General features: G+C 30.4%; 1 long non-coding RNA gene across 2 annotated transcripts; it reads left to right on the forward strand.

Moving 5' to 3' along the window:
• The first annotated feature begins 3,835 nt into the window (after positions 1–3,835).
• On the forward strand, positions 3,836–8,167 carry LOC129284641 (uncharacterized). 2 transcript variants are annotated; one of them, XR_008586902.1, is made up of 3 exons: positions 3,836–5,307; positions 6,105–7,729; positions 7,809–8,167. It is a non-coding gene; the product is annotated as an uncharacterized LOC129284641 (long non-coding RNA). The 2 variants fall into 2 exon arrangements; XR_008586901.1 differs by having other exon boundaries at positions 3,836–4,842; positions 5,136–5,307; positions 6,105–8,167.
• The last annotated feature ends 17,659 nt before the right edge of the window (positions 8,168–25,826 follow it).

Raw genomic sequence — 25,826 nt, forward strand, 5'->3', positions numbered from 1 at the left:
AGCTCAAAAAAAAAATTACTTAAATAAAATAAAATAATCAACTTTATTATCATGCTTCTTCATTTTAGGGATTTAATTGAGCCGCTAATTAGGGCCAAATAAAATTAAAGTATCACATTTATGGCGACAAGTGAACAAGACCTAAATGGTGGTGTGTGTATCTTAATTAATCAATTATTTTTTAATTCTATTTATAAGTCACTTTTAACATGTTTCATCAAAAATCAAGAAAAATTTGAAAACTTATCAACTTCATCTAAAAATTTAGTAATTTTTTAACTTTATTCCTATTAAACATGCATACTTCAACAACATATTTTCTTTCTCCAACATTCAATGGAAGGCAAATGAAAGAATTTGTGATGAAAATTTAATGAGAAGATTTATATATATAAACAAAAAAATCCTCTTTACCCTATAAATAGGCCATAAGGGAGTAATCTAAAAGGGCTTTTGCAAATATAATCAATGTTATAGAATCAAACTAAGTAAACAGCCAAATATTTATTTACATTATTGTTGGTTTATTATATTTGCTATTAATATGTACCATTATATATCAATAATGAACCCCTCATAAATTTTTAAACTTTCAATGATAAACCATTTGTATATTAATGATAAATCCTTTATATATCAATGTGAACCTATTATACTCCTAAATGTTCAAAAAGTTGATCATATTTTTAGGCATAACTTTTTTTTTTTGCCAATGCACCAATTTATCCTAATTCAAATTTGTAACCAAAAAAAAAATTGTCCTTGGATGGGTGAAAAGGAAAATATACACAACAAAAATTTATTTTTTGATTTAAATTATTCGAACTATGTTTTATAATATTTTACTCTACTCTCTTGATTTTAATACACACACACACACACTTACTTTTAATGTCACACCTCAAAAATATAGAATGACTAGCATGGGATGTAAGATACATCACACATGCCTCAAGCTTTAAATTAATAAACCTTTCAATTACTAAAACATAATTATGTTATATTAATTTATAACATGTGTGACCATTTTTTGTATTAATAAAAGCTTCAATCAAAATATCAAATTAATCAGAAACAAAACTCCTTCTAGCCAACAAACAAAATATATAATCATATAAATAATCTAACTACAGGCTATGTAGAGCACTTAAAATATGTTTACAAAAGAAAATTTTATAATTAAAACTTTATATCAAGAGAAAGTTTAGATCCACAACTCCTCTACTTCCAATCAATAATAAACCCATTGATGATTAGCACAATATTTAGCATCACTTAATGAGTTTGAAACCAAAATAACTTTTTAATAAATAACGTCCCAACCATAACATTTTGTAAAATAAAAATGAATAAAATACAATAGTTATATAAATCAAATGAGAAAGCAATTCACTATAAACAAATTTATAAACTTGGAATAAAAGTTTTACATAACTTCAATGATAAGAACATTTTAAATCTATAATGACAAAGCAACTTTAATATTTGATTTTGATAAGTTAAAATGATTAAATAAATAAATAAAACAATAGTATTTGCTAAATTAAAAGCCATTAGTATGAAATCACCAATTAATTAAAAATTCACATATTTTTAGGAGATTTATTAGAATAATTGATAAACGTGGACACACAATCCATGAAGATAAATAACAAAATGTGATTTATGCTACAAAGACAAACGTAGACACACAGTCAACAAGAGTAAGTAACCAAATGCAATTTGAGCTACGAAACAAACGTCGACACACTATCTACAAGGGTAAATAACCAAACACGACTTGAAACCACGAAAACAAATGTAGGTACTAAATTCATGAATAATAAATGGAAGAACAAAACTCACAAAAATTAAACTAGCTAGTCATTGATTATGGCATGCCAAAGGCTAACGGAACTGTCGTTGGCAGCCAATGTTCTATATAAAATTCCCTCCAAAATTATTTTCAAACATGTGAGAAAATCATCACCACTAAAATATAGTTCCCATTACCAAAATCAAACTTGCATGGATCATATTTTAAGTATCAAAACTTTTCAAAATAAAGTTGCATAGTTAATGTTCATTCTTGCATTTATTGAGAAATCACAATTTCCATAGGTGATAAAATAATTTCATAATTCTTGAAAGTATACTTCACAAGAAGAATATATGCATGCATACCATAATTTAATTGTTCTCCACCATTGCTTTATAATTCCATGAGATAAAGAAATCTAAATGATTAAATATTCAATACTTAACATAATTATTATAAAAATGATTTACATAAAAATTATAATATTTCAAAAAAAAATGAAATAGTTTTATAGGTGAAGTAGTTGGGACACTATCCACTTACCTAAAGTTTTTTCAATGTAAAATGTTCTCCTCTTACCACATTAATCAATTTCTCCTCCTTCTAGACTTCCTATAGAATATATCAAGGTCTTAATAAACTTCTAACAATGCTTAAAAACTCTTCCAACATTAATACATCCTCTCTCTCTCTCTCTATATATATATAATGACAATAAATTTAAAACTTTGTAACCAAGATTTACACAAAAGTTTTTACATGGATATAACTAATTTTTCAATCCGCTCAAAAGAACTTGTAACATTAAAACCTCTTATCAGATAATCTATCAACAACTAATTTCACAATTAAATTTTCTTTGCAACCTTCAAGTTAATTCATAGATCAATAACACATACACTAACGTACTTCTCATAGAAACCAATGAAATTTCAAAAAAGTGCAAACAAAATCAAGCAAAACACTTCTAATAGGCATTTTATCGAATACCTTATGAACATTAATCATTAAGCTAGTATTAACCTTTTTTTTTTCACTTCTCTAAAATTTTATAATATCAATATTATAATCAATAATCCAATCAGTTTCAATTAAAGTTCCAACCCACAACATTATCATTTTCTTTTCTTCATATTTCGTTTTGCCAAATTTCATTTCCGGATAACAATCAATCCAATTTAGGAAACAATACTATTCCTCCTCCATCATACACGATCAGTATTTTAATTAAAAGAAAGACAATTCCAGATTTCAACAAGCCAGCACAATCACACAAATAGAGGCTAAATGATAGAGGGAAGAGAGGTGAGGTTCACTCACCAGCAGACCAAATAAGGCTGGACCAAGGAAAGGGATAAATCAATATTGAGGAAGTAGCCTTAACTCTGAGCTCACTCACACACACAATCTAGTGCACATGAACGCAAGACGGAAGAATAATTAGGTCTTGGTTCAGATGATTAAAGACTGAGCAACGGCAAAACACACCTAAGTACTTGTCGGCGGTGGTCTAAACTATGAATAAGGTTAGAGAAGACGTAGAAAACTTTCGATCTCTGGCCCTCTTTGCAACTCAGAACAAGATTGAAGAAAGAGGAGGAGGAGAATTGTGATTTGAAGCCTTACAGCAGTGGTTGGAAACCGCTCACACACACACACCGACGGCAGCTGGAGATAGTGGTGACAGACTGTAATATAGATATGGGATAACATTTTGTTATATTTTGTTAGATTAGTTATTCTGTTATTTATTTGTTATAGTGTAAATAGTCTAACCCACACATGTATATATAGTAAAGTGTAAACACAAACAAAGTAAGAAGTGAAATTCATTTTTTCGTATTCTCTTTCTCTTTGTTATCTCGATTCTTCTCAAAATTTTCCCTTCCCTTCGTTACATGGTATCAAAGCGGTATCATCGCCATGATCGATTTGTCTATTAACATCGGCATCGGCTCCCGTAGCTCTCTCGACCCTACACAAAATCTTGCTAGCCCATATTATCTACACCCTAATGAGAACCCTGCTCTGGTTCTGGTCACTCCAGCCCTAAATGGTTTGAATTATCATACCGGGTCAAGAGCTATATGGATGGCTCTCAGTCCAAGAACAAGCTCCAGTTCGTTGATGGCTCGATTCTTGTGCCTTTAATTTTAGATCCTCTATCCTGCTTGGTTGCATTGTAACACGATGGTTTGCACCTGGATTACACGCTTTCTTACTCCAACGATAGCGCAAAGCACCTTGTGGTTAGAAAAAGCATATAAGATCTAGTCAAATCTGAAAGATCGGTTCGCACAAAGTGATGTTTTTTTGAGTTGTTGAGTTGTAGGATGAGATCTTCTCCTTCAAGCAGGGTGACCTTTCAGTTAGTGAATATTTCACTAAACTGAAGATTTTTTGGGACGAATACAAAATTCTTCATCCAATCACGAGGTGTTCTTGTAACTTTACATGCTCTTGTGTTGTATATCGAGAGCAAGACTATTACCTTGGATTCTTGAAAGGCCTTAATGATCGATTTGCATCAATGAAGTCTCAAATCATGTTACTTGATCCTATACCCTCTATTAACAGAGCGTTTTCCATGATTTTGCAACAAGAACGAGAGATACACATAGGTGTTGAATCAACTATTTTGTTCAACAAAGGACCACCTCGTATTTCTGGATCTGGATCAAAGAATTTTGGTGCTAATGGATCTACTAATACTAAGTTTTGTACATATTGCAATTGTGCTCGTCATACAGTGGACACCTATTACCGAAAGCATGGGTTTCCACCGGGTTTTAAATTTCAAAATCAATCTTCTACATCGACTTATAATTTTCAATCTCAAGATCCTTTATCTTTATCTATGACAGAGCCGTAGACTAATTCTCTTGGCATAATCTCACATCCTTCTCCTCAATTCATACCAGAGCAATACCAGAAACTTCTTGAACTTGTTCAATCCAATTCTTCTTCTCCTATTGTAAATCATTCGAATTCCATACCATCTGTTCACAATCTCCATTCTATTTCTTCTTCGACTCAAAATCAAGGTAAAAGTTCTCATTATACCTCTTGGATCATTGATACAGGGGCTACCGATCGTGTTTGCCATATACTTGATTTCTTTTCCGAATATAAACATATTTCTCCTATCCCTATCAAACTTCCTAATCAAAGCTGTATCATTGCTAATGTTTCAAGGACCATACGTCTTTTTGAGTCTTTGATCCTTCACAATGTTTTCTACATTCCTAATTTTGCCTTTAATATTCTCTCTGTTTCAAGGCTTACTGATTCATTCTAGTCTTGTTTCATTTTCTTATCTTCTATTTGTTACATTCAGGCTCTCTTTCCGTGGAAGACGATTGGTATAGCTAAAGTATTTAAAGGATTATATTTTCTTAATCCTGAAAAAATAAATCAGACTATGGCTGTTTCAATCTCCGCAGCTCAACAACATCCTACCACTTCCTCAACTCAATCCACTTCACTTGATTTGTGGCGTCACTGAATAGGTCATACTTGTTCTTCTACTTTAAAAATTTTACATCAGCAATTTCCTTTCATACAATGTAATGCAAAGTTTGATCCATGTGATGTATGCCATATGGCAAAACAAAAACATTTGAGCTTTCCTGTAAGTACTTCTGTCAGTAATAAAAAGTTTTTCTTTAACCCACACTGATATTTGGGGTCCTTTTAGTGTGCCTTCTATTCAAGGTTTTAGATATTTTTTGACACTAGTTGATGGTTATAGTCAATATACATGGACTTTTCTTATGAATTCTAAATCTGAGGTTCGGGTTCATCTTCCAAAATTTTATTATCTATGTTGAAACTCAATATGATACCAAAGTTCAAACTATAAGATCTGATAATGGCCTTGAGTTGTCTATGGAATCTTTTTATCAGTCCAAAGGTATTATTCATCAAACTTCCTGTATTGAAACACCTCAACAAAACGGCACAGTTGAAAGGAAACATCAACATATATTAATGTTGCCCGAGCTCTTTTATTTCAAGCTAACCTTCCAAAATTATATTGGTGTTTCGCTATTGCTCATGCTGTTTTCATCATTAATACTCCTTCTTCTATCATTAATCATACTTCTCCTTTCAGTTTACTGTTTGCTACAAATCCTTCATATTCAGATTTAAGAGTCTTTGGTTCATTATGCTATGCTTCTACTTTACCTACTAATCGAACTAAATTTGATTCTAGAGATTCTAAATGTATTTTTATTGGATTTCCTAAAGCTACTAAAGGGCATATACTTTTAATATTTCTTCTAATAAAATTTTCATTTCTCAGGATGTCATTTGTTATGAGCATATTTTCCCTTATGTTGATATTACATCACAAGATTCAACCATTCCTCTTCCTGCTGATGTACCATCTCTTAATTACCTGATTATTCCCAATTTAGCTGCCACTTCCACTCATATAATTGATCCTAACTCCTCATCTTTTCCTTCCAATTCCTTCCCTACTACCTCTGATTCTTCTTCTACTTTAACTGCACCCACACGAACTTCCTCCAGGCCACATAAAACTCCTACTTATTTGCAGGATTACTATTGTTCATCCTTTACTACTTCAGCTGCATCATTCTCTTCAGGTAACAAATATCCGCTTTCTTCTGTTCTTTCCTGTCATTCTCTTTCTCCTTTTCAAAAAAAATTTTGTTCAATGATTTCTTCTGATGATATTCCCAAAACTTACTGTCAAGCTTCTAAATATAAACCTTAGAGACATGCATTGGATGCTGAAATAAAGGCTCTGGAATAAACTCAAACTTGGATCCTTACTCATTTTCCTAATGGGAAACATCCCATTGGATGTAAATGGGTTTTCACTAAGAAATATAAGTCTGATGGTACTCTTGATCGATATAAAGCCCGGCTGGTTGTCAAAGGCTTTACTCAAACAGAGGGCATTGATTACGTTGACACTTTTTCCCTAATTGCTAAAGTGACTACTGTTAGATTACTTTTAGCTTTAGCATCTGCTAATAACTGGCATCTTCAACAACTTGACAGTCAATAATGCTTTCCTTCATGGTAACCTTGATGAAGAGGTATACATGGTTTTGCCTCCTGCTTTTTAGTCTTCTGATTCAACTCTTGTCTGTAAATTGCAAAAATCTCTTTATGGATTAAAACAAGCCCGAGGAAGTGATTTGAAAAACTTTCAACTGCCCTTATTTCATATAGGTATACTGAGTCTAAGGTTGACTATTCTTTCTATATTAAAGTCTATGGTACCAGTTTTACAGCTCTTCTAGTGTATGTTGATGATATTCTTCTTACTGGTAATGATTTGTCTGAAATTGAGACAATAAAACATAACTTGGATGTTAGTTTTAAGATCAAGAATCTTGGTCCTATCAAGTACTTTCTCGGCCTTGAGGCAGCTAGAAGGCAAGCTGGTATTTCTATTTACCAACGCAATTTCGCTATTTATCTCTTAACTGAAGCAGGGTACACTGATTGCAAACCTACCTCCACCCTAATGGATAGGAATGCTAAGCTGAGTTTAGATACAGGTACTCCTTTATTAGATAGAACTGCTTATTGTCAACTTGTTGGCAGATTATTATATCTTACCACTACCAGGCTGAATATATCATTTACTGCTCAACAACTTAGTCAATTTATGGCTAACCCTACTAATCTACACCTTCAAGCAGCACATCGAGTTCTTCGATACATTAAATCTGCACCAGCTTAGGGGCTGTTCTTCCCTTCTAAGTCTGATGTGCAATTAAAAGGACTCAGTGACAATGATTGGGCTACATGTGTGGATTCTAGGAGATTTATTCTCCGGCGATTGTGTTTTTATTGATAATTCTCTCATCTCTTGGAAATCTAAAAAACAAAGTACTGTCTCGAGATCATCTTCTGAAGCTGAATACCGGGCATTAGCCATGACTACATGTGAGATACAGTGGCTTCTCTATTTGCTTGATGACCTTAAAATTCCTCATTCTAAAGCTGCTTTGATATACTATGACAGTCAGTCTACAATTCAGATTGCTTCCAACCCTACATTTCACCAGCGGACAAAGCACATTGAATTGGATTGCCATTTGGTGTGAGACAAAGTCTAAGAGGGTGTCATTCATATTCTTCCGCTACGTTCTCAGGATCAATTAGCCGACCTATTTACCAAACCTCTTTACCCCTGCTCCCTTTAAGTTTCTTGTGTCCAAGTTGAGCATGATTGACATACATGCTCTAGCTTGTAGGGGGTGACAGACTATAATATAGATATAGGATAACATTTTGTTGCATTTTGTTAGATTAGTTATTCTGTTATTTATTTGTTATAGAGTAAATAGTCTGACCCACACGTGTATATATAGTAAAGTGTAAACACAAAGTAAGAAGTGAAATTCATTTTTCCATATTCTCTTTTCTCTTTGTTATCTCGATTCTTGTCGAAATGTTCCCTTTCCTTTATTACAAGTGGGGGAAGAAGGAGAAGATGGGAGAGTTCCAGACTAGTCTTGTCTGGTTCCAGATTGGAAAAAGAAAAGGAAAACATAAAGATAAGAACGTTAGCCCTCTCTCTCTTCTGCACACACCGACTAGGAGAGGCAAAAAATGAAATAATAAGCTCTTTGAAAAATTACAAAATATAACCCAAGGCTTGTTGGGAAATTTTCAAAAAAAGACCCTACCAGATTTTTATTTTATTTTTTATTTTTTATAATATTTCTATAATAAGAAGAAAGGGCACTTTAGTACTTTTCTATATAAATAAAAATAAAAGTAACATCTAGCTAAAGTAAGGTTCGAACCTTGGACCTCTATATGTATAATCAATATAAATTTCACTAAGCCACTACTCTTCATTTATCATAAAATGATAATAAATAATAATAAATATTCATTTGAAAAAAATTTATTTAATTTAAAATTTAGGGTTATTACATTTAAAATTTGAAAGTTAACAATTAATAACTTTAAAGTTGTACAGATATTTAATACGTTATTTTACTAATAAAATATGATATGTCAATGAGTTGTTTATATATATGTAGTCAAAATTTTAAATATATGATAAGCCTAGAAAAATTTCATAAGAATTCTTCGTTAATAAAACTAAGGACTCTTTAATTTAATTTTTTTTTTAATTTAGTGATGGGATAAAGTTTAAATCTGGGAAAAGGGTTTAGAGAAAATTAAGATGAGTGATATAATACTGTTAAGATTTATTATAAAGGACCAGAAAAATTAAATTAGAGTGGAAAGTAATTGAAAGTTACAACCCTGTTATAAGATTGTGCTGTTTTCAATTCCACACAGAAAATAAAAGGTAGTATTAAATTCAATTAAATCAATATAATTTTAAAAAATCCTTACTTATAAATAATTGAATTAATATAATTTTAAAAAATTAAATCTATATAATGTAAAAAAATCATACTTGTAAATAATTACTACATTTTCAAAGAATCTCTTGTCTCAATCTCTACAATTGTGAATTTTCAAGGGAGATGAGATTATTAACTTACTACGAGTTTCTGGGTGTTAGTTTTGCTTTGTTTTAATTTATTGTTTTGTTAGAATTTCCCCGAAGTATTAAGACTTGAAGGCAACATTTTTTCATTTTAAATAAATATTAATGATTGGCCAAAAAGAAAGAAACGAAAGAAAGTAATATAGTTAGTTGAAGAAAGTAATATAGTTAGTTGAGGTATTACATTAAATAACGTGTTATTTACACCTGCGATATTGGCGGCTAAATATTTAATGAAACATGTTGTCTGTGGTCCATGCTCATGAAAACGATTAAAATGTTCAGTTTTTTCCATAACTTTAAAATTGATAAGACTGTAAATTATGTCATTTATATAAATTGACAAGGACAATTGACAATCAACCAATAAAAAACTTAAGGTGATTGATTACAAATCTCTTCTCTCCTATTGATCAACATCAATATACATTGGTATAATATTAATTATTCTCTTCAATTGGTTCAATTAACTTTTTAAGTATACATCTTTTATTATTTTTTTAATTATTTTTATACTGCCAATTTTTTTTTTTGAATTTTTGAATTGAAAAATTGAAATCCACGGGAGCATTTAATCAACAGTTTTTTTTTTTTAATCACTCTCCATGACAGCGTTAATTTCAATTTCAAATTTTACGCAGCGACTTATCACAAGAGCATTAATATCTACGCTTTTTCTCCATTATGCTGCATGTTGACAAATGAAAAGAGGTGTTTCAGTTTTCAATACATAAACATTGCAAGGTGAAGCCAGACACTTCCTCTGCAAAATCTAGGGTTAAAGTTAAATCGGAGTGAGACATGAGCTTGGTTGGTGGCACGACTAAGGGTGGCATGGGCATGCTCAGGCCTCTGAGTCAGTATCAAAGTCCCAGAAGGCTGGTGTTTAGTTCCTGTCAGAACTCAGAAGGATCGATCGCTTCCTCAAGGCTAGCAAGTACGCCGAGCATGTCAGTGCCGAGGATCCTATTTATCTCTCTGACATTCTCGAATATCTTGCTGGGTTCGTTTACCCTCACTTCGCCGGATTGGCACAGAAACGAATCACTTTACGAAATTTCTCAAGTCTCAAAATGAAAATTTATTTTATTTTTTTAAAAAAATAATTAAATTATATAAAAATTATAACACTTTTGATATTAATTGCATAATAAGGCTTTAACATTTTTATAAAAATTTTGATAAAACATCACCTATAAATACAATCTCTTAAAATTTTTTAAAATACACTGAGTCAGTCAAAACATCAACTAAATCAGGAGCTCAGCTCCTTTCAGCCAGTATAATATATGAATCAAAATAAAATTCTAACAATAATCTATGTGGAGCAACTAATTTTTCTTCTAAATTAAAATATATAAGATTTAAATATTTACATAAAAAATAATAATACCAAACAAAATTTTCACCCAATATAGTTGTATTCCCCTTTGGAGGTCAACAGTGGGATCAGCATCAAATAACGAATCTGAAATTAAAATAAATTTTTCAGTGAATAACATCCCCAAAGATAGAATTTAAAATAATAACTTCAATCAATTTTGTAAATTAGTTGGAAGGATGAAAATTTAATATAATGTACTCAATAACTTTATAAATTTTTAAGTATAACCATCAAAATGAGATTAAATTGAAAATGCTAAAAACACTTTATATCTTCATGGTAGAAGGAAAAAAAATAATTTATACATACATGGATCAAAATAACATACTAACAATTGAAACCATTAAAATTTCAAATGCATAAATTTGTCCAAATTTAGGATTGTGAGGACTTAACATAACAGGTAACAAATGTAGACACATAGCCTATGAGAGTAAAATAACCAAATGCAGCTTATGCCATGAAAACAAATGTGGACACACAGTCCATGAGGATGAATAACCAAACGCAACTTGAGCTACGAAACAAATGTGGACACACAGCCTACAAGGATAAAATAACCAAACGTGGCTTAAAATCACGAAAACTAAACGCGAGTATGAAGCCCACGAATAACAAATGTGAAGACAAAGCCCATAAAACAAACTAGCTAGTTATTAACCACAGTGCGCCACAGGCTAATGTAACTGTCGTTAGCAGCATTCTTCTATATAGAATCCTCTTATAATCTCGTTTCAAACATGTGAGAGAAATAATTATTTTTGAAATAAAATTTTCATTGTCAATGTCAAACTCACATGAATTATTTTAAATATATAAAACTTTCCAAATTAATACATCAAAGTGAATGTACAAACTTGAATTAATTGTGTAATCAAGAAATTTCAAAATTCAATAAACAAAGATGCCTTCATTAATAATAGAAATATATTTCTTGAGGAAAAATAAGTGCACATATCAACATCAAATTATTCACCATAAATATTCCATAATTTTCAAAACTAATTTAATTGATAAGAGTAAAATATTTTAGAAAAAGTCTATTAAAAATAAGTTAAGAGAAATACTATTCACTTACTCTTCAGAATTTCAAATTTCCAAAGATATTCTTCCCTTAATTCTTTTTAGGGTCATGTTCTTTCACACACCTTATAAAGATGTAAATAAATATACTTTTAATAAATTTTTAATTTATTACACAATCTCAACCAGCCACCATCATTTAAATTTCCAAAACAAAAATTCATGCCTTAAAGTTTGTCAAAGTTTATTATTCATATTACTAGTCTCCTCCAACTTGTTTTAACCATGCCAATCTATTTCTTTGAGACATAATTTTCTCTAAGCTTTGCATCAAATGCCTTAGGTGCATTAGTCCTATCAATTCAATTTAAAACATTCAACAATTTACTAGTAACCTTACAATTCCCAATTATTTAAATGGTTTCATACAAATTCATGTTTAAATTCTTTTGCAATCTATAAGTTAATTTGTAGATCCATAATCTTTCATACTAGCATACTTCTCACAAAGACTAATTAAATTTCAAAAATGCAAATCCAAGCCAACTCTCTTCATAGGCATTTTATTAAATACTATATGAGCATAAGTTATAATTAAGCTAATATTAATATTTTCTTCCAAAATTTCACCTTCTTTAAAACCTTACAATATCACTAATTCAATCATTTTCAATTACAAACTCAATTCTATACTATCAGCTCCCTCCTTATATAACCACCAATTTTGATTGAAAAATCAAGCTTCCTCTTCCTATATATTCATATAAGGTTATGAACAGTAGCAGGGCTCAAGAAGAAAGTAAATTTGCAACATCAACTCCATCCTTTCACCATCTCACACGCATAGAATTTTCTAAGGAGAAGAGATCAAAGATTCTGACCTTGGATAGACCAACAACATGCTAACAAGGAGAGGAAGATCGCTGTTGGGCATAGAGAAGAGATGAGCAAACCGATGATTCACAAAGCAAGCAAAACAAAAGGAGTAAGTTCTCCTATTCACCTGCACAGCCATGCCAATGGTGAAGAAGAAAGGGACTAATCTAGAATAGAGGAGGAGGAAGAGGTCACATTTCAGTTGATCAAGGATGAATGAGATAATAACAACGATAAGCACACCAGTGAGCTCACAGCCACAAGCTACAGATTGAAAAGTGGCAATGAAGCCCAAGTTACTTACACGATTTCACATACAATAAGATAAGGGAGATTAATGTAAAATAGAGGAGAGCAATACCAGTCCATTTATGCTTTTCCACAGTAAAGATTTTGACATTCATAGAGTCACCGGTGACCAGTAGAATGACAGAGATGATGGCAGAGGACAGAAGTCTGAACAAGGGTTCGAAGCTTCTAGAAAATCCTTAAGCTCTCTCTTAACTGACCAGCACACACAAGTTTGATGAAGAAAAAAAAAGAAAGAAGAGGAATATATTAGATTAGGAGAAGGGCAGTTTGGTAATTTCAAAGTCAAAAATTGCAAAATAATTCTCCTTTTTGGCCTCTATTAGGTTCAAACGTAGGACCAAATGAGTGCATTAAATGCACACTTCCACTTCACCAGCTTACCTCATTGTCCAAATTATCCCAAAATTAATATAACTACAATTATAATATAATACTATATATTAACTTTTTAATTGAACTTTTTACTTAAAATTCTTGAATTATTACACAAAATTACTTGATGCATGATGCATTGAGAATGAGATGTTCTATCTCTCTATCACGTAATACTTGATGCATGACAGCTTTTTGTGAAATATAGGATTTTCTTGACTATTTACAATTGAAAAAAAATGTTATTGTTCAACTTGTTACCACAATCTAGATACAAGATTGAGTTTTTGAGGAGTAAACATATCTCGAATATTTAATGATTTTTTTATGGCTTATTTTAAGACATTTTTACTTGCCCCCAATATGATCCACCTATCAAGACAACTTCTTGTTGTATCCTCATCTTTTGATGCTTGCATAGCTTAAAAAAAAAACTTATTGTGACTTCATTTAGCAACATCCATAGTCATGTATTATTTAACTTGAATCTTAGAAAGGAAATGAAAGAATTAGAAGATGCTTTTTACTTTAGGTTTCCTTTCTCAAATGGCAGATAGATGGAATGGTTTGATCCGAAGTGATAGGATTGAGAAAAAGGTCTTCATCCTATGCTAGAAGTAGCAAAAGGTCAAAATGGAGAGGTGCCCTAAATTCAAACACTTGTAAATGCACTTGCATAAATCAAGAGAAACCTAACAAGGCATTTGGCTAAGAAATCTCAAAAATAACTTTGATATAAATGCAAAATGATGAAGGATCACACCTATCCTTTGTCCTCCAAGGAAAGATTAACAAGAAAAGAGGGGAAAATCATAAATTCCTAAAAAATAATCATAGAAGACAGGGCACATATCACTAGTATAGAGGATAAACAAATATATCCATGCATTATTATCCAAATCATGTCTCACCTTATGTTAACTAATGCTATGGTAAAAAGCTTAATAAGAGTACAATGTCACAATAATTTATCTCACCAGATATAGTGTTTACCCTCATCATTCAGTATTTAGGGGATTGTGTTTATTCTCTCTATTCAAATTATCCAATTCCTTTTTCATAAGCTTGGCAATAATCTAAAGTCTTTACCACTCAAAAAGTCAAATGCTAACATAGATCACAAGGATTTTTATTTGGTTATAATGTAGGCTTAAGGTACAAACAAAGGATAATGAAAACAAGAAGGATATTTAAAAGTCAAAGTGAATACGTAATATAACTAATAGCAATGAGAAGAAATTATGGAGCTAAGCAAATGTACACCCTAGAAGGCCTTATTGGAATCAAGTAACATATACAAATGAAGAACTAGAGGAAGCCCTTTGTATCTTTTCTTGGTATTTTTTTTCATCTTTTTTTTTTTTGCTTTCTTGCTCTTTCTTTTCTTTTTCTTTTTTTCAACTTCATTTCTTTTCTTTCAACCATTTCCCTTTTTTTCCCTCCACTTTTCAAATCTTGAGCGAATCACAAAGAGTAACCTCAACTTGGAAGCCTCAACAATTGCAGGAGTGTATATCAACTTGCCCCAACCAAAATTAATTGCTCTTAGAAATCAAAAGTATCCTAAATAAGAAGGTAAGAGAGGTATATAGGTGTTCAATGGGCTAAGGGGTAAGAAAGAAATATTGTACAAGCTCAAAGGAGCTATACAAAGGATAAAATATCACGTAAGGATAGATTTTGAACATGTTAAAAGTGAAAAAACGAATGCCTTGATCATCTCTGTATTGAGCAAATGAACTCAAAATGTGATTTCAAATAAAATACAAGCCAAGTTCTAGATTAGGCAAGGGATAAATGGTACTCACATAAAAAGAAAATTATACTAACAGGCTCAAATTCTCACGTGGTTTGCATAGTCATCATCATATTGCGTCTAAATTAAGCAATTTACCACTTAACTAGTCTCCATAAGGACAGCTCAAATCATTCTCAAGTTATCTACATGGAAAATTTAGTATCACCTCTCCAAAAGTAACATGAGCAAAACAATTTGTTTTTTTTAGGAATAAAAATCAAAGGAAGATACAAAAGTCTTTTCCTACACCTAGGAAAATAACGTTTTAGTCAAATTATTATTTTTACAACTAAATAGAGCACCATGATCCAAAAATTCAATTATATAATTTCTTGGTTTTGAATAATAATAACTGGCACTAGTGCTTATTTGTGATTTTCCTAATCTCCATATTCATATCATTTTTTCTGTGGACTAGTCAATGGCGAAGATTTGCGAAACGTGGGACTCGTGTGGGACTCCTCAAGCTTCAACGACCACTGAATTGGCATTGTGAAGATTTTTCTGTATATAATTGTGACATCGGATATTGAATTGATGTTTTTCGGATGTAATATAGTGAAAATATCATTCGAGGACTGCTGAGAATATTTAATATTAATTAAGGATCAAAAGATTAAAAAATATCACTGCAGGATTAAAGGATTAACTTGAAAATAATTTTAAATGAAAAAAGACTATAATACCCTGCCTTTCTTTTTTAATTGATAAGCAACAATTCATTAATTAACAAGCACTCATTTGAATTTAACAAGAAACTATTTATTAATTAACAAGTTTAAAAATATGAAAAAGCTTGGTTGTGAGAAGGGACAAGAATAATTCATGTTTCAATAAGTAACCATTTGTTGTTAACAAGTACTCATTTGCTAATTGATAAGTTTAAGAATCTAAAAATGCTTGGTTGTGGGAAGGAATTATAAGTGTAGATTATGTTTCAATAAGTAGTTATTCGTTAATTAATAAGTACCTATTCGCATTTAATGAGAAGTTATTTGCTAATTGACAACTTCAAAAATTTGAAATCTAAAAGAACTCAATTATGGGAAGAAAAAAATATAAATCGTGTTTCAATAAGTTGTCATTCATTAATTAACAAGTATTTATACATATTTAAAAAGAAACCATTTGCTAGTTGATAAGTTTCATAAAAAAAAAGGTATTATAGTCTTTTTTAAAATTTAAAATGATTTTCAAATCAGTTATTTGGTTTAGCTGTGCTATTTCAGAATTTTTTTTTTTGTTCTTGTTTGAGATTAAATTTACTCAGTAATCCCTGAACGATATTTTCTTTACTTTGAATTTTGCTTAAAATTATTTTGAATAATCAGTAAATTCAGGACCATTCGTTTTTCTTTTTCTTTTTCTTTTTTTTTAATAGGAGTATGTCACAAACATACCCACCACTTATATACATATATTTGCAATCATTTTCCATATGAAAGAAAACATATTCTCCCTTCACACCTGTTCTGGGGACTCAAATTTTCTTTTTGTTTCTTTTATTAGTTTTATATAACCTGTATGATCTAATAATTTGTTTTATCTTTGGTAGTGAATATTTCGTTTTGATATGAAGAATTAACCTTTGCAACTTCACATTTTAATGATTTTGGAGAATAATGAGGATATACAAGATATATTTCCAAGTATTTTTAACTTCATCTTTCATTTGTTTTTTTTTTTTTTGGAAGTTCGATTTTATCCTTATTAGATGTACACATTTTTTCACCTACATTTAATAGAAGAGAAAAGAGAAACTTGTGATAAAAAACTAATAACGTGATTTATAAATAGGACAAAAAAATTATAATCTTTAATTATACCTCATAAATAGGATTGGAGGGAGTATTTATTACTGACAATAATCCTAAAATTGTTTATTTTATTACTGAAGTAATTATTCAAAATATTCCTGGTAGAGAGCATCACTTTGAGGATGATAACCTTTTAAATGGTGTTTATATCTTTCTTGAGAGATTAGTTTCATAGTTGTCGAATATAGATATACCTTAGAAAACTATAAGAAAAATATTCAAAATGTTTCATATTATTTATTTCCTTTTAGTTGAATCTATAAAATTAACTTTCATGCTAAAATAGGAACAAGACACAGAGAGAAATCAGAAAACCAGAGCATTTTAATCGCATACAAATATTCTCTTATTAAAAACACAGTTGAATGCTAGGTGTGAATATCCTCTTTTTTTTTTTTTTTTGGAATGAGTAAACCTGAACAACTTCTTCTTCTCCTTCTTCTTCTTTTTAATGAATAAATGCGAACATCTTTATCGATAAGGATTGAAAGGACCACGTATTTTTCTTTTTACGTGGAGGAAGCATAATAAATTAGTAAGGAAGTAAGGAGAGATAACAGAAAACGACACTTTTCCATCTCAATATCATAGGACTTTCATAGATTATGAGATTTAATCAATTACAAATATACACTACAATATTACAGACATTAACCTTATTTGATATATATTTATATATAACATCCTTGATTAGTTTATTCTACTGATATTAAATTATAACCCAAATTTATATGTCTGTTCTTTGGGGTATACAATAATTCTTTTATCCTATGACTCACCGTGGCCACCAGTTCTCAGACTCAGAATTATCAGACGAGAATGAAGAAAACTTGAAGAAAAGAACATGATTAGCTCTAATTCCTCTCTCGCCCCTGAGTAGAATTCTAATCCCACAACCCAGAAAGTCTCTACAAAGAGGACAAGTAAAGTTGCTGAACCCAATCCACTGATTCAAACAAAGCCTGTGAAAAACATGCTCACACCTCAGTACTCTAACTTCGTCTCCTTCAGCAATCTTGCTCAGACACACTGCACAGTCTTTTTCTTCTCCACCAGCACGCCATATCTCCACTTCTTCTTCTTCTGTAAGGATCTGATGAAACTCTTGATGAGGAGGTTGATGATGATGAACACGCAGGCTGTAAAATGGGTGGTAGAGAAGGAACTCAAGAACCCATTTGAGGCAGTTGAAGAGCATGCTGAATAGTTGAATAGAAAATCTGGAGATTATTGTTACAACAGTGGTGGACATGTTGCTTTTGGGATTGAACTCGTGGTTTTGGAATGATGTTATTGCCTTGGCCTGTATATATTTATAGAGGTATGTACATACTATTGAGCAGGAAAAACGTTTCACCAAATTAAATAGTTAGCATTGAAGCCGCTTTCTGGATAATGACTTGAAATTGTGTACTGTGACAGGATTGTGCGGTTCACATCCATGTGTCTAAACAGTAAACAAGATTCGTCCAATAAGGATTGGTTAATGTGGATTCTTTTGATTGTATTGTTTTATCAATAATTCTACAACACTATAAACTTATGTAATTAATTATATGAGATTCATTTACGGTGAGTCTATTTAAATATGTGGGATTCATTTTTTTATTAAAAGGAAGGTTCGAATTTTGAAATTTTATTTAAAGAAATAGATGTCACTTGTGATTCGCTGAAGAAAGATTATATGTATATTTTTGGTAAATAAAGGTTCAGGTGAGATGGGTTTTCGAAAGCTCATCAATGCTTTTTTTTTTTTCCTAATCAATTAAACCTACCTTCATTAATTATTATGCGTAGTTTTATTTAAGATTATTGTTTAATTTTTGGATCATCGTTTCTAGGCCCAATTCTATATTCTCAATTAAACTTCTGATCCAATAATTTTTCTATTATTATCTTGCAACAATCTTTTGCACTTTAGTACAAATCTCTAGTATTTCAGGATAAGTTTGGATCAAATTCCTGGAATACTAGAGATTTTTACCCAAAAAAAAAAAAGTGCTTTTGCAAGATATTCCAAGGGAAGCAACTAGGGAGGGAGGTCTCAATCTATAATTAAATACCAGATCCGAATATATCTATAACTAGATATGCTCTTGTTGGTTCAAACTTTGTCTTTCCCAACTTTTATATTAGTTTTTTACTTGTACACAATCATGGCAATATTTTTCACAACATCCGTTTTCTAAGCTTTTATATGGCAATATTTTTTATGCACCAATTTAATTTTGAGCAGAACAAACAATTTACTTGAACCGAACAAAATTTATAAACGCACACAATTCATGATCAAGTCAAGTGCAATTTATTATAGCCCAAGAAAATTACTTAAATAAAATAAAAAAATAAAATAATCAACTTTATTATCATGCTTCTTCATTTTAGGGATTTAATTGAGCACCTAATTAGGGCCAAATAAAAAGTATCACATTTATGGTGACGACTGACTGTGCGGGACATAAATGATGGTGTGTATATCTAAATTAATCAACAGTTCTTTAATTATATTTATAAGTCATTTTTAACATGTTTTACCGGAATTAAGAAAAAATTTAAAACTTATTAACTTTATCTAAAAATTTAATAATTTTTTAACTTTATCCTTATTAAACATACATACTTTGACAATATATTTTCTCTCTCTAATGGAAGGAAAATGAAAGAATTTGTGATGAAAGTTTAATTAGATGATTTATAAATATAAACAAAAAAATTTCCTTTGCCCTATAAATAGGCCTTGAGGGAGTAATTCAAAGGGGCTTTTGTAAATATAATCAATGTTATAAAATCAGATAAGTAAACAATCTAACATTTATTATATTTTGCATTATTGCCAATTTATTATATTTGCTAATAATATATATTATTGTATATCAATAATAAAACCTTTGTAAATTTTTAAGTTTTCAATGATAAGCCATTTGTATATTAATAATAAACCTTTTATGTATTAATGTGAACCTGTTACACTCCCAAATGTTCAAAAAGTTGGTCCATATTTTTAACAGGCTTATAGGGGCTTCGGCAGATGATAATATCCTCGATAACTCCTTAAGCCTAGCCATAGATTGCAGTGATTTTCCCGTCAAATCATACAAGGGAAGAAAATGAACCCAGAGAAATGTTGGGCAAGCAATAGATGAGGTTTTGGTTCAAGGCCTTCTTGTCAGCATTTGGATTTCTAATTTTGATGTGTATGGAGTTTGCAGGGATTCTTGAGATGGTAATGTATAATTATCTAGGATTCAGCTCCACATTATTCGAAAACAGTAGAGTGCTTGAATCCTATGTATCTTTTATTGATTTTGTTGATTTTTGATCCTCTATTTATTTATACATATTCCTAACCAGTTTAATATACAGATAGAGTACTATGATTTCAGTTTTTTTTTTCCTTTTTTTTTTCAATAGGCTTTACCTTTTCCCTTACATAACGAACAACCGAGGTATATTGTTTTGAATCTCAGCCTCTGATTTCTTCTGCTTTTCTATGTAAGATCTTTTATTCATCAGAGTTTTATCATCATTATAATTAATCCTTTTGGCATTCCAATTTTTTTGTCTAGAATATTTTGAGACAAAATGCAACGACCATTTTATGGAATGTGTAGAGGATTTTTTTTTTCTAGCTATTTTCATCCTATCTCAGACACGTTATATTTTTCTATTTGTGTTTTGATTGCTTTATGATCAACATGCATACCTACCTATCGATTGGCTTAGAAAACACTTTCTAATTTTACCTTGCTCTATTAAATTGTGCAAGCCTTTGGCATTTTCTTGTCTGATTTGGACCCATAGTCCTCAAAATGTAAATAATTTGTTGAGACGTGACTGAACGATATAGAAATTTCCTTCCCTTTGTTTGAAGAGAAAGGAAAATAAAATAATGGAGTTTCCTAGTTTCCTTGATTCCTTCTTAATTGCAGCATAATCCCCTTCCATTTATACGAAGGGTTACCTGCTGTATTACTTGCAACTAACTAGCTAGCTAGCTAACTTTCTTTTATCATTATTAATTACTGTATCATATTAAGTAACAGTCTTCTTTGACTGCTCATGAGTTCCAAAGTGAAGAGACACAGATTCATTATGGTATAAAGTTAATCATAACTTGATACGTGATAGATTTGCTCAACTTCTAAGACGTATGGAACCTGGAAAACACCATATACTGCATTCTTCTTTTTTTGTCGCTCATCAAAATTGTCTTAAAGTGTGGCTTTTGTTCTAATAGACCTCTGGATGATCCTGCAGCTTAATGTGTCTCTGAATTCTGCTAAATATCTTTTCAAAAGAAAATAATCTATTTAAGATAATTAATTTGCAATGCTTGTCTTTATCTATAATGGATGCATTTATCTCATCCCAAGGTCTTGAGGTGGAGTTGGAATTTTTCAAGAGTGTGCAATATTTTTTTCAAGTGTTGGTATGTGGAGGTGATGGCATTGTTGCATGGGTCCTTGAGGCGATAGAAAAACATGTCTGAAACGACTTATCAGGGGTACTAAATTGGGGAGGAGGCTTTCTCTGCTCTTGACGGATGAGTTGGTTTAACTATGACTTTGCAAGATGTTAGCATTGCTTGTCTATCTATTGATTGGCTTTTAAGACACCTTAATATTGTACTAAACTATTTGGAATGTAAAATATTGAAACGATTTGGTTAAGTTGAAATAAGTATATCATACAGGATATATAAACTCTAATTTTAATTTAAACTTTAAAATCGAAGTTTTGTAAATAATGTTATTTATATTATTTCTTATAATTTTCTTATCTCAAAACCTTGCAACGCATGAGATCCAAACTAGTTAGGTATATAGCTTGTTAGATAATTTCAATTGTAAATTGATCATTTTATGATTCATACGACTCATTGGGAATGTTAAACTGTGTATATTGATTGGCTCAAAAGACACTTTTTATTTCATGTTATGAAAAAAAATTAAATCATAGGTTACTTTTAAAATCTTATATAATTATAAAATTTGTGGCAACAAAGTTTATTGTTTTTTATTACATTTCTGAGTAATAATAATAATTAACTTCACATAAAATCATTTCACCAGAAAAGAAAACTTTACGTTAAATCATATTTTTTATATAGTTATTTGATTGTGTTAGATTCGACTATATTGTTAGATCTAATTAAAGGTAGTTCTCCCAAAAATATTTTTAACATTTTCAGAAACTCAAATCTCAAACCTTGTATTTATAAATTATATGTCAGCACTTTTTTGGTGAGATATCAAGGGGATCTTTCATTGGATGCCAAAACTAATCTTCTTAATTAAAATATTGATGAGAATAAAAGGTAGACATCTTCCAATATATGTTAGCAATTTTAAAAATTTTCATTAAAAAAATTAGAAAATTGAAATATGCTAGATCTCCATTTATTAAACCAAGCTCATAAATTTCAATGATCAAAGCCAACGACCACTATGGCTTTTATTTCAATTACACATAGAAAATGACATGTCATGTTGATGAATGACACGTAGTATTCAATGCAAGCGAAGTACTTATGTAATTTTCCCTCATCCAAGGGCCAAAATATCATTTTACCTTATGAAACCCTAGTGATGACCATCTCAATTCCTACTAGAAAGAAATGGTTTTTAACATTATATATAGCCATTTGTTTATTATTTTTTCATTAAAAAATCACTTATTTTTAAAAATTATTTCTTGAAGTTTTATTATACTTTTTAACTTTTAAAATTAATCATAATCTAAAAAAATAAAAAAAATATTAGTAAGATAAAAGCATGTAAATAACAATGATATTTAAGTTATTAAGTATTAAATAACAATATTTTTAGTACCAATAACATGACATTTTAGTTGAGGAAAATTGTGTGTTCCTCCCGTCGTGCTGTGCATATTAATAATTGAAGATTTATTTTAGAAAAATTATATATAGGCCCTATGGAGCTAACTTATTTACACATAAGTCTCATAAAATTTAAAAACCACAATTAGTTCCCTTTGAGACATGAGTATAATTTGAAATTTGGATAAAGATAATAACCCTATTAAACATATACATATTATATCAATCAAATAGTTTTACAACTATTTCATCAGTAATTTATAATTATAACTTTAACTTTTTTCAATTGTAACTTTAAATAATCAATAATTAAATTAATTAGTTTTACTCTTGAATAGGTGAAGTTAAAGTTGTAAAAAATTGAAGTTATAATTGTAAAATACTAATGAAATAGTTGTAAACAATTAATGTTAAACTTTGTTAGTAACGCATGATTATTTAACTATTGAATATATGAAGTTACAATTATAAAAATTTAAAATTATAGTTGTAAATTGCTGATAAAGTAATTGTAAATTAATTATTTAATTAATGTAATGTATGTTTAATAGAAGTATTATTATCTTTGCAGTTAAATTTCAAATTACACATAAGTCGCAAGGGACCTGATTATGGTTTCTGAATTTTATGAGACTTATTTGTGAATAAGTATGCTTCATGAGATGTATATGTAATTTTCCCTTTATTTTATTTAATTATTTTGGTAAGACCAGCTATGTTATATAGTAGTGAATGTTGGGTTTTAATAGAACAATAAGAGCATAAAGTTAAAGTCGTAGAGATGAAAATATTGTGGTGGATGTTCAGATATACACATAAAGATTAAATTTAAAATGAGCACACATGTGAAAAAGTTGGCATAGCACCTATTATGGGAAAAATGGTAAAAAAAATCATTTGAAATGGTTTAGAAAAATACAAAGAAAACCATGTCAAACACCAGTGAGGAGAGTAAAATGGATAACTTTGAAGTCTGTTGAAAAGCCCTAAGTCATGTCATGCTTTTCAAAAAAAAACTAGAGTGTAGAAGAGAGTACATCCTAGGTCATTTTGATCCCATGGAAGTAGGCAATGGCAATCAAGACCAATTTATAGACCATAATAAGTTAATGGCAGAGGAGAATTCAAGTGAGACTAAGAGTTTGGAGTGTTTATAATTTCATATTTTTGACAAAGCGACAAAAGGAAAATAGTGAAGGTTCAACTAAAAGTAGCTCTCCAAAGAATGAATCCACATACACCATCCTAATCTTCCTAACTTGATTCAATTTGGTTCTTGCCCTTCAATTGACATGTAAAGATTTCTAAATGACTTTTGGGACTTGGCAGAAGTGATTTGACCAATTCACAAACACTTTGAAGACTTATACCAATCTATAACTTAACTTTTGAAACTAGCCCTAACTCTTGCCTTGTCAAGTTTAATACCTTAAATCAATCAACATTATGGCATTAACTAGAGTTTAAGACCTAAACAATTGCTAATGCACATCCAAATAACAAGAGATTGAAATGAAAATATGTATTCATTCATCAAAACCTTAAGGCATAAACACAAACACTTAAAGTGTACAACTAATTCAAGAATCAAGTACACATCTTCCTCTTTAAACAAGAAATTTGGCTAAGATGAGACAACTAAGACCTAGATTGAATTATCAAGAACACAAATGAACAAATCAAAGAATAAGATGAGAAGAATCACAAGAACAACAAAATGAAAAGTAAAGTTAGAAAAACTCAAGTAAAGGTTTCATCTCCTTGAAGAGCTTTGAGAAGATCTAGCTACTCATGGTGATTCTCTTCAAAATCCATATAGAGATTCCTCCTTAAATGACTTCCAGAGCTTCAAACATTGATTGAGAAGAGGAGATTGGTGGCTGGAAGTGAAGAGAATGAGAGAAAATAGAGAGAGGGATGAAAATGTTCAAAACTAGAAATTGTGAAGTGTGAGAATTTGTGAGTGATGAAAACAATGTGATCTAAGTGAGTACACTTTGTAAATTACGGCAGCTCACTTGGTTAGCATGTGAGGGTGTAAAATAAGTGAAAGGAAGTGGTTTATAGCTGATCAAAACCAAGGATATATCTAAAACTACTTAACCAACTTGGTTAGGGAGTTAAACAATACATGTGACCACTAATCAAAGCTAGATTAATTTGAGTGCACTTGTAGCTCTTCTTGGAGGCTTCCATACTTGATCAAAACTCATTAACACTTCTAAAAACATGATCAAAGGGTGATTAAGGGCTTCTTGGTCAAAATCCTCAATGCTTAGAGTCATTAGAAGCTCTTTGAATTAACTTTTACACATGTGTCACTCTAGAATCTTTTTACTTTGTAGCTTGTCTTGTAATCTAATACTTTGGCCATTTAATATCCTTACAAATCCTTGTTTACATCTGCAATTATACACACAAGAATGATTAAAACATACGTGCAAAATTTCAAATTTAAACTTAAAGCCAATTGCAAAATATAATATCATTTCCAAGCTCCTATGTTACAAAACACAACAACTTAATAGTAATGTTTTTTGTCTTGAAAAATTCTATGATTTATGCCTTTTCATCTTTCTTTCTAATCTAGAATGAATTTGAATCTCAAACTTGTTTCACTAATCTAAGGGAGATAAAAGACACAAATCAACCTAATGTCCCAAAATTGTCTAAACATTGTCAAAAAGACCAAAATACTCATAGGCTATGAATGAACTTTAATTTATTTTAAGGCCTAGAAATGCCTAAATATGCAAGAACTAATTTCTCAATGATGCAATAATGCAATAAAATCATTATCAAATGTATGTAAATAATGAAATATGCCACCTGTTAAGAGGCGTAAAGGAAGGCAAAGAGAATACTTTTAAAATTATTGATTGAAATATCTTAATTAACAATATTTTCTAAAAGCTTGGCATATGATAGATCACAATGGTGTCATACCAATCCATGTAGCCAAATCTAATGAGATAAGGCTTATTGCTATTGTTGTTGTAATATTTTGGTAGACGGTATTTCCATTAACATTCGCATTAAATAGATTTTTTTCTATAAAAAAACAAAACAAAACAAAATAGGCAATCTC

This window comes from Prosopis cineraria, unplaced genomic scaffold (genome assembly GCF_029017545.1).
Source record: "Prosopis cineraria cultivar Desert tree isolate PC_DT_omini unplaced genomic scaffold, ASM2901754v1 PC10, whole genome shotgun sequence".
In the NCBI taxonomy this organism is placed as follows: domain Eukaryota; kingdom Viridiplantae; phylum Streptophyta; class Magnoliopsida; order Fabales; family Fabaceae; genus Prosopis; species Prosopis cineraria.